This window comes from Triticum aestivum, chromosome 1B, assembly GCF_018294505.1.
Source record: "Triticum aestivum cultivar Chinese Spring chromosome 1B, IWGSC CS RefSeq v2.1, whole genome shotgun sequence".
Taxonomy (NCBI): domain Eukaryota; kingdom Viridiplantae; phylum Streptophyta; class Magnoliopsida; order Poales; family Poaceae; genus Triticum; species Triticum aestivum.
In genome coordinates, this window is record NC_057795.1 from 260,353,666 (window position 1) to 260,367,951 (window position 14,286).

A 14,286-nucleotide genomic window follows, 5' to 3' on the forward strand; every position below is an offset into this window, starting at 1 on the left:
TAAACTGTCTCTTTATTTGCCAATCTGAAATGGGATAAATTGACAGCATACTAACCATTGATACTTATGAGTTCTTGATCTCTAATCAAGTGGTGTCGTGAAGCTGCCAACTCCTTCACAATGTCATTTCCTGCCCCGTCTTGACCTGAACAATACCATATTGTGTTAATGCTATTTTAAACCATGTCACTTTATTCGTCGGTAAGAAATGTGATGAATTTTCAGCACTGATACTTACATGTGCAAAACATGTCATCTGTCTGTTTGTTTATCTTTCAGAGTGAGGAGGATGTAAGTGTCAAACAAGCACAGTCTCATTAGCTTGCTTAGCTGCTTGCGCTGTAGCTCCCGAGCAGGGCAAACCTTTCTCGAACTCTATTGAGGTGCTGTCGGTTTTGTATATTATTTTGTTGGCGCGTTTATTTGCACTGGTGGCGATCTTTGATGCCCAGTGTATGTAATCTGTTGTCTGCTTGTGCTTTATTATCATAGTGGCGACCTTTGATGCCCAATGGATGTAATATGTCATAATTTCTTTATTGTATAGTCTAGGTTTTTTCTTATTCACGATGCTGCAGTTATTTTACAGTATATATATCCTGTCTTCGCAATAAACCGGCCAAACCATAAAATTACGATACATAATTGGGCTATCATGCACATCACTATGTATGATCCGCATCATGGGCCCGTCATCTTGGTCCATTAACAGGCCTAAATGTAAACCGGCCCACTAGTAGATTCAGGCCTTTAATAGGCCGAGTAAATCGCCAGCCCTATTATCACAAGAAAACTCAATGGCTTTTAGGAGGCTAAAAAGTAGGTTGGGCCTGAAACGTGTCGAACAACTCACGGGCCGGCAGCAGGCTGAAATAGACCCCGGCCCATGATTGTGCCAATCACATCACGGGCCGTTAACAGGCCAAAATTGTCTCAGACCTTGTTTGGCGCCATCAGATTATCGACTGTGAGCAGGCCGGATGCAAACCAGGCCGTAGTTAGGCCCAACTATATGACGGGCTTTTAACAGGCCGAAATGTTAAACGGGCCTTTAATAGGCCGAAACTAATATCAGGCCGAATTACTAAATGGTCCCTTAGCAAGTGGGCCCAAAAGCATAGTGTCCGGTTGACGGGCCGAATCTGATGTGGGCCACAATTCAGCCCAAAGCCTCTTAAAGGGTTGGATCTGATCTGGGCCGTAATTTGTCCCAGAACATGGTAGGCTTTTAACGGGCCAGATCTCATATGGGCCTTTATTAGGCCCGGAACGTGGCAGGCTGTTAATGCACCAGATCAAATATGGGCCGGCATTTGGCCCAAAACATGGCAACCTCTTAATGGGTCGGCCCACTAGTGTCCTCAAAATCTTGTGGGCCTTCAGCTGGGTCGGCCCATTATTGTCAGCGAAATCTCGTGGGCCTTTAGCTGGGCCGGCCCATTATGGTCCACAAAATCTTGTGGGCCTTTAGCTGGGCCGACCCATTATGGTCCACAAAATCTTGTGGGCCTTTAGCTGGGCCGGCCCATTATGGTCTACAAATCTTGTGGGCCTTTAGCTGGGCCGGCCCATTATGGTCCGCAAAATCTTGTGGGCCTATAGTTGGGCCGGCCCATTTAATCTTTATGGGCCACTTTTGGGCCTATCCACGTGTCAACATATCATAGGCGCATCTCGCCCATTGGATGAGTGACACCTGTGCCAGCGCGGAGCTGACACATAGTTTCGTTGGCCAATGAGAATTTTACACGTGGAAAATCGGCATTGGTCCTGGCTATTAACGGGTTATCGGATCCAAAATCGGAGCCGATAGCTTAACGACATCCCGTTACGGTGGATGCCACGTGTCAGTCACCCTTGATGAAAGCACTTCTATGATGCGCGATTTATCGTCATGGAAGTGGACACTTCCGTCATGATAATTTTGGTAATGCCATGGAACACTTCTACAACAGCACAGGTATGACTATCTTGATTCTGTTGTAAAATCATCATGGATGTACATGCATGATAGAAAACGTGACCTACTGTGACAAACACGTATCATCATGGAAGTGTATTTTTTGTAGTGTCTCCAAGAGGAGGCGTTGATCTCCAAGAGGAGGCCTAGATCTCCAAGAGGAGGAAGATGAGCAAAGCTCTCTCTTTGTCTATCTAATACTTTGCTAACCCGTAAGAATGAACTAGGGAAGAGTTTATATAGGCTAGGGACGAAATAATAGGAAGAGTGGGGTACAAGGGTCATTTTCCATGAAATATGTGTAGGCACGGTGGAGGGTCCACGCACCCGGGGCAAAGGGGCCGGGCACCCAGGGTAGACGCTTCCGGAGGGTCCGGGCACCCGGGGGTAGATGCTTCCGGAGGGGTCGGGCACCCGGGGCGTGAGAAGCCGGGCACCCGAACCAGTCTGGGGGGTCGTGCCCTTGGCGCCGTAGAGGTCGGGCACTCGGGGGTAGTGGCCCGGGCACCCGGGGTGGTGGCTGGCAGCTCCAGGCGGGAGGGCCGAGCACCCAGAGCTCCAAGGCCGGGCAGCAGGGGCTGGCTGGGGGCAACGCCCAAGGGTGGCCGGGCACCCGGGGCTGGCAGGGGCCACGCCCAGGTTGAGGCCGGGCACTCGGGGCCGAAGTGGCCGGGCACCCAGGGTAGGCACAGGCTCCGCCGGCTGTAGGTGAGGGCCGGGGTGGTCCGGGGCCTCCTTCGCTTTGCGTTTTGGCCGTCCTTCTTCTTTCTCTTCCTCCATGGGTGCTCGGGTCTCCCTCCTAGCTTCTTCATGGACTTCTTCTTGGTACCTAAGAATGTACAACGTCTCCGTTTGAGGTAGGACCCGACTCTCATGTGAATCCGTATGAAGTTCGAAGAGGAAAGAGTTAACCTCGGTTTCGAGGGCATGTGTGCGAGCTCTCGTCATTGGTCCTCTTTATGCTTGCGGTGGTGACGGAATGTCCATGGGGATGGTCGAGGGACGCTCCTCATCAAAGGCTGGCGCCATTGGGTTAGGCTTCTACCCGTGCATGGTCAGATGAGCATTGCCTCAAAATCCTGATCCCTCCAACATACATTGGTGCCGTGAAGATGATCTCTTTGAAGCCAACTAGTTTGTCAGGGCCTCAGCGACTCAGAACAAAAAGGACTATGGGACTGACTTCAACCCAGGTCCAGCAGAACCAAGGCCAGATGGCACTTGCCAGGCCGAACCCAATCTGGTTGGTCCCTTCGGTGACTTTGCTGCCTCTCTTGTGCACTAAGCTCAACTGAGAGCAAGTGTTGAAGCTGCCCAAGAAGGTATGCAACAAACTGTTGCTCCTGAGTCCCCAAGGCCCGCGAAGAAATCAAAGGCTTCAAAAGTTGGCAGGGGACCAGAAGCTTCAAGAATGAAGCCACTAAAAATTGCACCTTCTGAATCCAGTGTGCACTCTGAAGATATGTCTAGGACTTCTTCGAAGACAAAGAAATCCAAAGGGTGAGGCCCTACACCATCCAGCATATTGCGCGATGATGATGACATTATTGTTTTGTCCAGTGATGATGATCTTGATGATGATGCTCTGGAGCAGTTCATCAAGAATAAGTAGGAAGAAGCTAATATCTTCAAGGACCTACATCTGTTCGATGTAGATATTTTTAACTTCATTGATGAATTGTTTAATGATCCATCATTCTCTCTTGATGATCTTCAGTTGCCCATTGGCATCAATGTCACCTTCCAAGATTTCGTTGCTAAGGAACTAGCTACTGCTCAGAAAGCGATTGAGCAGAAAAACAAGATTGATCATGAGAAGGCAGTCTTCAAGAAGCATGTGGCCAAGCTCAGCGCCACTAAAATTCAAAGCTTCAAAACAATGATGGTTGATCTAAAGGCTGAATTTCAAAGGCGTCATGATGAAGCAAAGGGCTCCCGTGATCGTCTGAAACACTATGCAGAAAAGTGTGTACAAGCTCACAATGACGGGTTGAAAAGAACTGCCCTTGGTCTCCCTACTATTGACTCCAAGCTTGTCAAGAAGAAGAAGAAGAAGAAGAAGAAGAAGAAGAAGAAGAAGAAGAAGAAGAAGAAGAAGAAGAAGCCAACCGTTCCTGCTGTTGAGGCTTCAAGGCAAGATGTGCCTAAAATTATCTTCCCACCAAGCTTTGCTGGTCCAAAGCTATCTGCTCCATCAGTTGCCTCTAAGAGGAAGCGGACTAAGAAAGCCGAAACCGATGCCAAGAAGCGCAAGCAACATGAAGCTTCTGATGCATCACCTTCTCAAAAGCAGCAAAAGATGAAGTCGTCAAAAGCTTCGCGTAGGGCACAAGCACCAACATCTCCATCCGCTCCTCGGGTGCCGCTGCTTGTAAAGCCCATCTCTATTTCTCTACCTGCCTCCACAAATCAGGAAAGAAGAATGGTCATGCATGAACCTGCCCCCACATAGGCTCATGTCACTGAAGAAATTCCAGCTAGTGACTCCATCGTGGTTGAAGACATTGGTCATGATGACAATGTGAGAAGAGAAGATGATGAAGTCCTTCCTCAAATTACCCATGATGTGGTAACATCCCCTGTTCCAATAAACAGCGAGCCCATCAGCATTGCTCCTTTGATGCCAATGTTCCAAGATGAGTTCTGAGACGACCCCAACTCTCCACTACATGAAGTGATTCCCGGCACACCACCAATTCTAGTGTCAACACCCGTTCTTGAGACCACCCCCAAGTAACACCAGAAGACATGGAGAAGAAAACACCATCACCTCAAGTGTCGCCAGTGTTTCACAGGCTTCGCAAAGGCCCAAGGCCCTCCTCCTCCATGTCCAGTGTTCCTGAAGAGGATGTGCAACCTACCATCTCAGTAGCACATGAAGTGTTTCCTGAAGCCATCCCTTCAAGTACTGCCACCGAGTCTGAAGCCAAATAGGCTGAAGACATTCTGGCTGCATCAACCGATGAAAATCAAGAAGAAGTTGTTCTGATCACCACCTCTGAAACTGTACAACCTAAACCCAATGTGTCTGACACTCTAGTTGCTGAGGCAACTACTACTGAAGCCAGTGATGCAATCATGGCTGAAGATAATATTCAGCTTGAAGCCAGTCACCCATCTGCCTCTGAAGTTGTTGTGGCTACTACACCTATTCCATATACTGTGGCGATGGCCTATAATCATGCAGGCAAACTGGTCAGTGTTAGATGGCCAACTCTCACACCTCCTGGAGTGCATGGTCCTCAATATGAGTTCCATGTCAATAAAAGGCCTCAAACTCAGAAGCCAATGCACAGAATGCCAAGGCTCCGCAGCGCTGCATCAACTGAGTGCTCCTTTAGTGTGCTCAGCTTCGGAAAGCATAATACATTCTTTGATCATGCCAAGAATCCATACAAGAAGCCACATATATCTTCTGACAGATTCTGGAGCCACCTACAGCGCAGCTACTACATGTACATTCTGTATGATCAAGACATGATTTTTCCTCGGAAGTGTCTCTGTTTTGATGCCATGGTTGGCCTACCTTGCCTTGAAGAAGCCCTTGGCTGCTTTAGAGATGTTGCACTATTGCCTTTTGTTGTCGACAAAGAACACTGGAATGAGGAGTTGATCCACCAATTCTATGCAACATTGCATATTTCTGGCTACAACAAGGATCCTAAGACATGGGTCCTTGAGTAGATGATAGGAGATATTCATCATGAAGCTAATGCTCAAGATCTTCTCGAGCTCACATGCCTGCCCACTCTTGGTGATCTCTATGAGCCAGGTTGTCATGCCTATGAAAAGGAAGTGGAAAGCATCTTTCAGAAGCTAGAACCAAATATGAGTCAGATGCTTTCTATGATGAAGCCATTGCCTGCCGAAGCTGATTATACTACTCACTTCTTCATGAAGGACCTCGAGTATTTGCCCTGCACCATCAATCACATACTGAGGCATACTCTATGTCCAATCAAAGGGCATTCATCTTCTGCTAAGCTTGAAGGCACCATGAAGACATTGGTCTTCTATATCCTCAGTGGCATTCGCTTCAACACTCATGATTTCTTCATCAGGCAACTGGCTGCTACTAGCATTGACTTGTTTGGTCAAAAATCATGTGCTCCATGGATTATGCATCTGATAAAGCTTTGCTCCACTGTCAACTATCAGGCTTCAGCTCACAACAATGTTGTCTTTCTGCCTGAAGTCGATGTGCCTCATGAAGTTATCTACCCTTAGGCCGACAAAGCGCCCATTCGTGAAGAAAATGCTTCTCATCAAAGCTTCTCAACTCCTCTTGAATCCATCCATGTACCCAACACTGCTGCTCCTAGTCCACTTATTTGTTAGATATTTCACCTCGTAGTGCAAACACAGACACGACCACTAGCACAGTACCTCACAGGGCTAAGAAGCGGGCTCACACACTGGCTGACAGAGAACGTCTTGTTTCTCTACATCAAAAGCAAGATAAACACCATGATTGGTTGAAGCGCCAGATGCAGAGTCTCCTTGTTGATGTTAATCACATTCACAACATCTCAACCAAAAATGCTTTTGTTGCCCATGAAGCCAATAGGCGTGCTTGGAAGAGCCTCACATTGTTATGCTCTTAAGATGATCTCATTGCCGATGGCTTTACCGAGAACTTCAAATTTGGCTCCAAGCCCCCAAAATCTGCTAAGTGGCATGCTACACCCTCTATTGAAGATTTCGAGTACTCATCATCCACCCCAACCATTCATGCACATGTGATCGATGAGGAAGACGATGCCACTTCACCAGCTATGGGTTCACTGCACTTCGATGTTGCATCAGGCCCCACTACACTGCCAAACTCCACCATTGACCCGGTTGCACCAACAACTTGTGCACCGCCTTCCAGGAATGCTTAGACACCCTATGTCTTCATTCCTTTTTAGCCATTCGATGACAAAAGGGGGAGAAGCATATGGGTTGACAGTCCTCAAGAAGGAATTTTGGTCGGGCGTGCTATTTTTGTTGTTGTTGAAGTTCTACAACTCTCATTCTTCAATATTTGTCGTTGTGAGTCGTAAACTTAAGTCCAGATGGGATGGCTGCTACATTTTTTACTTTCACTTTGTGCACATGATGAAGTTAATCTTACGGGCATGAAGTGATGCGGAGCATCCTACGATCATCCCCATGGACCTACCTCCATCTTCGACGACACTACATGGACCTATGGCAAGAGCACAAGCAAGGGCTATCAAAACTAAGGTAAACTCGCTCCTCTCTGAACTACCACTTTCCACATGTGAGACATGGATACTACCTAAAGCGGAGACTCTATGCATGATTTGGTACCAAGATGATGGACGTGAAGATTCTACGCCAGGTAGACAAGACGGCGAGGACACACAGCGCAAGGACCAAACGGAACAACCGCCTGGAAGTTACAGCGGTCGAACGAACGACAAGGTTCAAACGTCCGACGCCTGGGAGATCCTACAACCTGAAGGTCCAGCCAGCGAAGTCTATAGCACTCGGACGTTCGACGCTTACTGGACGACCGACAACCTACAGTGCCTGGACACCCGTCCGCCACCAGAAATCCGGCACCTGCGGATCAGAGCCAAAATGCCAGAAGTCCGAGTCCAACCGGATGACCGACGCACCGGACGTCCGGCCTCGACCGGAATCCGACAGATGCCCATCAGAGCCAAAATGTCGGAAATCCTACACTTACGGACGTCCGGATCCCTGGAAGACACTGGACGACCGGTAATTGTTGGACGACCGGCACCTGTCTATGCACAGCGTGTTGGGCCGAGGCCCAAGTACCCCTTAGCCCACTTAGACTAGATATACTCCTCCTCCTCCCTCTTTCTAGGGTTAGCATTGTGATAGCTCATTTGAGAGATAGAGCTTTGTTCATCCACTTTATACATACTCCACTGAAGACCGAGGCCTCCACGGAGAAGATCCCAAGCGGATTCAAGACCCCAAAAGGAAAGATCCCCTAGTGGATTCAAGACCTCCTCTTGGAGAAGAACGATACTTGTATCGACCTTTGTTGCGTATGAATCTTATACCGCTCTTTATGTTCATGGATCTAGCACATATGTGATAGTTCTCGTTGATTTGAGTGCTTCCCCTCATGTTTCTCCTCGTGTTCTTAGGGAATTCCCCTCCAAATCGTGAAAGATTGGCTTTAGGGTATCCACCCTATATCATCTTGGTATCATGAGCCTAGGTTGATCACGAATTTGGAGCCCCTACCCCTTGTTTTCTAGCTTAATTTTGTTGATTTTGTCCCAATTTCAAAAATTCCCCACAAAAAATAGCCCCAATTTTTTTTGTGATTTCTTGGTATGATCAAGTTTTGTTGGATTTGATCCATGGATTTTCTTTGCCACGAGTGGATCTAGCTTTCCCCCATCATTTCCCCAATTTCCATCCACAAATTTGTCCAATTTTGACCAAATTTTGCTTCTCCACCACAACCCTAGAAGTTCATCCCGTGCCCGAAACCGCCCAGGCACCGCACGTCCGATAGCTACCGGACATTCGACGATAACCGGTCGTCCGACTATCACCGTACATCCAACGTTTCCTGATGAAACTGAAATTTTCCCCACAAAAATTTCCAGCCGCCCACTACACCTTCCGCACCACCACGCATTGCATTGCAGCATACCACCACCGCTTTCCGCAACCACCATGGCTTACCCACTACGAACACCAACGAGTTTGACACGTTTTGTACTTTGAGAATTTGAGTTGTGGTTTCCGTTTCCTAACGTGTTTCGGCTACTTAGGGATGATTCGACAACAACATCACCGCCACTCATCTTCGCCACGGACTCGTCATCAACAACGACCACATCATCATCTTGGCACCATCTGTCACAGCCCTAGAGCTTGCTTGTAACTAGTGGCTTTGCATCCATGCATCATGTCTAAATTTCTTTAAATTTGAATTGGGGAATTGGAGAGCCTCATAAATCATTTAAAAAAAAGATGATCAACATTAAAAATTGCTTCAAATGTTTCCAAGGAAATGTTCCTTTTCAGCTTTGAAAAATATTGGCAAGAATAAAATGCAAACCAATATTTTTGGAGTGACTGAAACATTTATTTTGGGCCTTTGAATTAATTCAATAACTATTTGCATTGGATATATATTTGATATATAAATAATATATGTCCAATAATACTGGAACATTTTATGTGGTTTGGTATATTTTAGTCCTAGCCACATAACTATTTTCAGGATTTTATAAAATGGTTTAGTATTTTACTAAACTAAAACAACACAGAACAATATTAAAAAAAACAGAAATAGGAAAAGCAGAGAGGAGAGAAATCTTACCTAGCGCTCACCTGGTAGCCCAGCCGGCCCAGCTCCTGTGCAGCCCAGCCCATCTGAGCCTCCCCTGTCGTCTTCCTCCCTGCCAGGAGGACGGGCACGCGCCCGGCGCGCGCGGCCACGCGCCCCGGCCACCTCCTCCCTACCTGGCTGCCTCCTCCTCCCCCTGGACGTCTCCCGCAACGCCACGGAGACGCCCTCGACCCCCTCGACCGCTATCCCTTCTCTCTGCTCGCTCTAGCTCTCTCCCTCTCTTGATTTGGAGCACCACCGAGAGCCACCGGAGGGCGCCGCCATCGCATCCATAGCCACCGGCCACCCCTCGCCCTTCTGCTGAGCTCAGGAGCTCCGCCTCGACCCTCTCTTCCTCCCCACCGATCCACGGCCCTCCGGAAGCCTTGCAACGTCGCCGCCATCATCGTCTTCATCGTCGGCCGCCGCGGATCTCCATCGTCGACCCGTCGCCGTCCGAGCTTCCCTGAACACGCCGAGGCCACCACTGCACTCCACGTGAGCTCCTGATCATCCTCCCCCTCTCCGTTTTCTCTCTAGCATGCCGTAGCCGCCGCGCCTCTCTCCCCCCCGACAGCACGCCGCCGCACGAGCTCATCGCCGACGAGGCTCCGGTGGCCATTTGGTCCCGTGCGTGCCTCCGTTGGGTTCGTGAGCTCTCATAGAACGCGTAGGTGCTAACCGTAGATCCTCCCGTGCACGGTGTCGTTGTTTTCATCGGCGCCCGAACTCCGGCCGCCGCCACAACCTCGCTTCCGGCGAACTCCATCCACCCTGCACCCTTCCGTTGGTTCCCCTGGATGCGCGCGGCCACGGGCCACCTCCTGGTGCCCTTGGCGCGTCGATCCGTCATCCCTGGCGCAACTCCGGCGAGCCACCGCCGCTCTGGGTCGTCGCCGTCGTCCAACCGCCGGCGAATCCGACGTGGCCGTCGTTAGCGGCTAACCCCCCCTCACTAACCAACCCCCTAGGCCACTGACTCATGGGCCCCACGCCCCTAATTAATCACAGTTTAACTCCTGTTTAGTTTAAAATTAATCACAGTGGCCCCACGCGTCGGCGTTGACCTCGCTGACGTGGCCTTTGATCGGCCCCACACGTCACTGACTTATGCCAGCGGTGTGTCACTGACCAGTGGGCCCCCTGGTCAAGTTTGACCCGGACCAGCCCCTGTTGACTCTGCTGAGGTCAGCATGACGCCATGCTGACGCAATATTCCTTTTCTGGAATTTAGTTTATTTTATAAATAATCAGGAAAATTCCAGAAATAGCTAAAACTTCAATAAATCATAGAAAATTAACCGTAACTCCAAATTAAATAATTTATATATGAAAAATGATCAGAAAAATCCAATCTATCCATCTGTACTATTTTCATGCATGTTAGAACAACTTATAGCTGCTGTTTAGCACAAATCATATAAATGGCATTTAAATAACCACATGTGGAGTTTGAATTTGAATCTTGGATTCAAACCAACTTCATTTAATCTGGTTTAGTTGCATCAGCACAAATCACATCATATTGCCATGTCACATTCATGCATCATATTGTCGCATTGCATTGATTGTGTTCTTCCTTGTTTGCCGGTAATTGTCCCCTCTCGATAGACGTGTACCGGCGATGTGATCGATGACACCGATGAAGAGCTATATTACCTTCAGAAGTGCCAGGCAAGCAAAACCCCCTTGTTCATTCCGATACAATCCTACTCTCTCGCCCTGCTCTCTTTTACTGCATTAGGAAAACAACGAGTCATTTGTTACTTGCTGCGGTAGCTGAACCCCTTTATCCTCTGCATGACCTGTCATTGCCACAGTAAATAGATGAAACCCACTAGTATGAGTAGGAGTTGTTTGAGCCCTGTTGTGCCTACTCATTCATGTTTGTTTGTCATGCCTGCTACTGCTTAGAGTTGAGTCAGGTCTGATTCATCGGCGATGAATCAGAGGTGTGTGAACATGTCCTACTGTGTGTGAGCTAAGAGTGTGAACACGATTTGGTAAAAGGTAACGGTGAGAGGCCATGTAGGAGTACATGGTGGGTTGTCTCATTGAAGCCGTCCTTAGGAACTGAGTTCTGTGTTTGTGATCCATGATTCAGCTACTACCATACATTGGGCCCTGAAATATGACCCCGCTCGACTTCTTATTCACCCAAGTCCTCTGTCCAGGAGTTGCAAGTAGTTTCTGGTGTTTGTAGTATGCTGGAGGCCGTGGGCAGCGCTGACCGGAGGGGTGGGCTGTGATGTGGTAGGCACGTGGCACGGTGTACCGGGCGCCCGTTTGGTGTCTCGGGAACCCTGTTCACATCGTTTGGGGCTGTGAGCGAAACTCCGGCCGGATCTCCTCATGGATGGAACCCGAATAGGCGATAAACCTGGACTAGAGACTCGAGTGTTTAGGTAGGTCGTGGTCTACACCCACGTCGGCTTTCGCTTGAAGTCTGCCGAGCACATGTCGTGTGCAGACGCTAAGTGGTGGAAACATGTATGAAGAAGTACACCCCTGCAGGGTTAACATTATCTATTCAAATAGCCGTGTCCGCGGAAAAGGACTTCTGGGTTGCCTATAACAGTTCATAGACAAGTGAAAGTGGATACTTTAAAATGCGCAAGATAAGCGTGAGTGCTATGGATGGCGTTCTCGTAGGGAGACGGGAGCGGATCCATAGTGGTGTATTGATATGGTGAATATTGGACTCGTGTGCGCCACCTCAAAAGAGTTGCTTGCAGTCGTAGTTTAGGATAGCCACCGAGTCAAAGCTGGCTTGCTGCAGTTAAACCCCACCATCCCCTTTGTTGATAATGATGCATATGTAGTTAGTTCTGATGTAAGTCTTGCTGGGTACATTTGTACTCACGTTTGCCTATTTTACGTTTTTGCAGAGAGACTCCGGTCTCACTAGTAGTTCCACGTGGACTTCGACGTTTAGCTTGTTACCTCAGCTACGATCTTGTGCCTCGGCAGGATTTGGTAGATAGTCAGGCTTCTCAGCCTTTTTCATTTATAGATGTCTGTACTCAGACATGATAGCTTCCGCTTGTGCTTTGATTTGTATGCTCTGAATGTTGGGTCATGAGACCTATGTTTGTAATATCTCGCTCCTCGGAGCCTAATGAATAAATACTTGAGTCGTAGAGTCATGTTGTGATGCCATGTTGTATTTGCACATATCGGGCATATTGTGTGTATGTTATTGAAATGCTTGGTATGTGTGGGATCTGACTATCTAGTTGTTTATCTTTAGTAGCCTCTCTTACCGGGAAATGTCTCCTAGTGTCTCCACCGAGCCATGGTAGCTTGCTACTGCTCCGGAACACTTAGGCTGGCCGGCATGTGTCCTTCTTCGTTCCTGTGTCTGTCCCTTCGGGGAAATGTCACGCGATGAATACCAGAGTCCTGTTAGCCCGCTACAGCCTGGTTCACCGGAGTCCTGCTAGCCCAGTGCTACAGCCTGGATTCACTCGCTGATGACCGACACGTTCGATGCTGGGTCATGGATGCCTGTCCCTGTAAGTCTGTGCCACTTTGGGTTTACGACTAGCCATGTCAGCCCGGGCTCCTTATCATATAGATGCTAGCGACACTATCATATACGTGTGCCAAAAAGCGCAAACGGTCCCGGGCAAAGGTAAGGCGACACCCGTGGGAATACCGTGCGTGAGGCCGCAAAGTGATATGAGGTGTTACATGCTAGATCGATGTGGCATTGAGTTGGGGTCCTGACACCATCCTCCGTAAGCAAGGGATGGTAACCTCGACGGCACCTTAGTGTATTCCCTTGCCATTGCATTGTTAAGCCCCCGAGACCATTTTTGCGTCACTTACCTATTGAGACTAGCCTTTGATTATTGTTAGCAACGTTATTTGTGCACATTAGTGAGCATCGTCTCATTGCATATATCATATCATCTTGGTATCATAGCTTGTGCCACAAGGTTGTCATCGCATGTACGAAATAGCTATCTTGGTTCATGAAGTTTTGCATAAGTATCCAAAGAAAGAGCTCAAAATAGAAGGAGCCAATAAGCTTTTAAGAAAAAAGGAAAGATAAGAAAAGAGCTTTTAAGCAAGAACCATAGCATCATACTACTTTAAGATTGTCATACTCGATCATCTTGGATCATATCACGGAACACCATACATATAGCATACTTGGGATAGAAGTCGTTGCATTTTTCTTTATAGGTTGTGCACAAGTCTCGTATCCGCCTATTGTGCAATTGTCCTAGCGTCTCTCGAGTGTTGTGCAACAAGAGCATCTTCGCGGACTCCACATTTTAAGCTCATTTTTGGTTGAACAACCCCATTTATCTTTCCATGTGTGTGTTTTTGTGTGCCATATTTTGCTATTGGTCCACTTGTTGCATTTGCACATTTGTGAATCTTTTCCAACATTATTGAGTCTCACTAACAATTGCGTAAATTTTGTCCACCATCCTAACCAAGCTCCACCAAAGGCTTTATTTGTGTAGGTGTGAGAAATTGGTGAGAACCGGTACCAATTGTGATATTTCATTGTTAAATCATTCAGTGATCATTGATCCATTCTCAACATCGGTCAAGGTACATTTGGTCTTTTCTTCCACTCACATATTTTCTTGGAATGATGGATAGGACAACTACTTCTACCAACCCACTCTTCATCGAGCAAGAGGAGGACTCGAACACCTACGTTACCAAGAACCACCTCTTCGGCGCACAAAGAGCTTTGCATCAAGAACAACAAGCATTGAGCGACCGCATCGACAACCTTGCCATCGAATTGCAATAATCCGAGCAATGTACAAGATACTACTTCGACAATAAGTTCGACGAACAAAAACAAGAGAGCAACGCAAGAATGGACGAGATTCGTGCCTTTTTGGTCAACCGCGCTTCTACCTCTTCATCGACGGGGCCACTCAAGTCGACATTCTTCGCATTCTTCTTAAAATGCAAGTCCTCCTCGAGCTCGCTCACATCATCGCCAAGACCATGAAGTTCATCA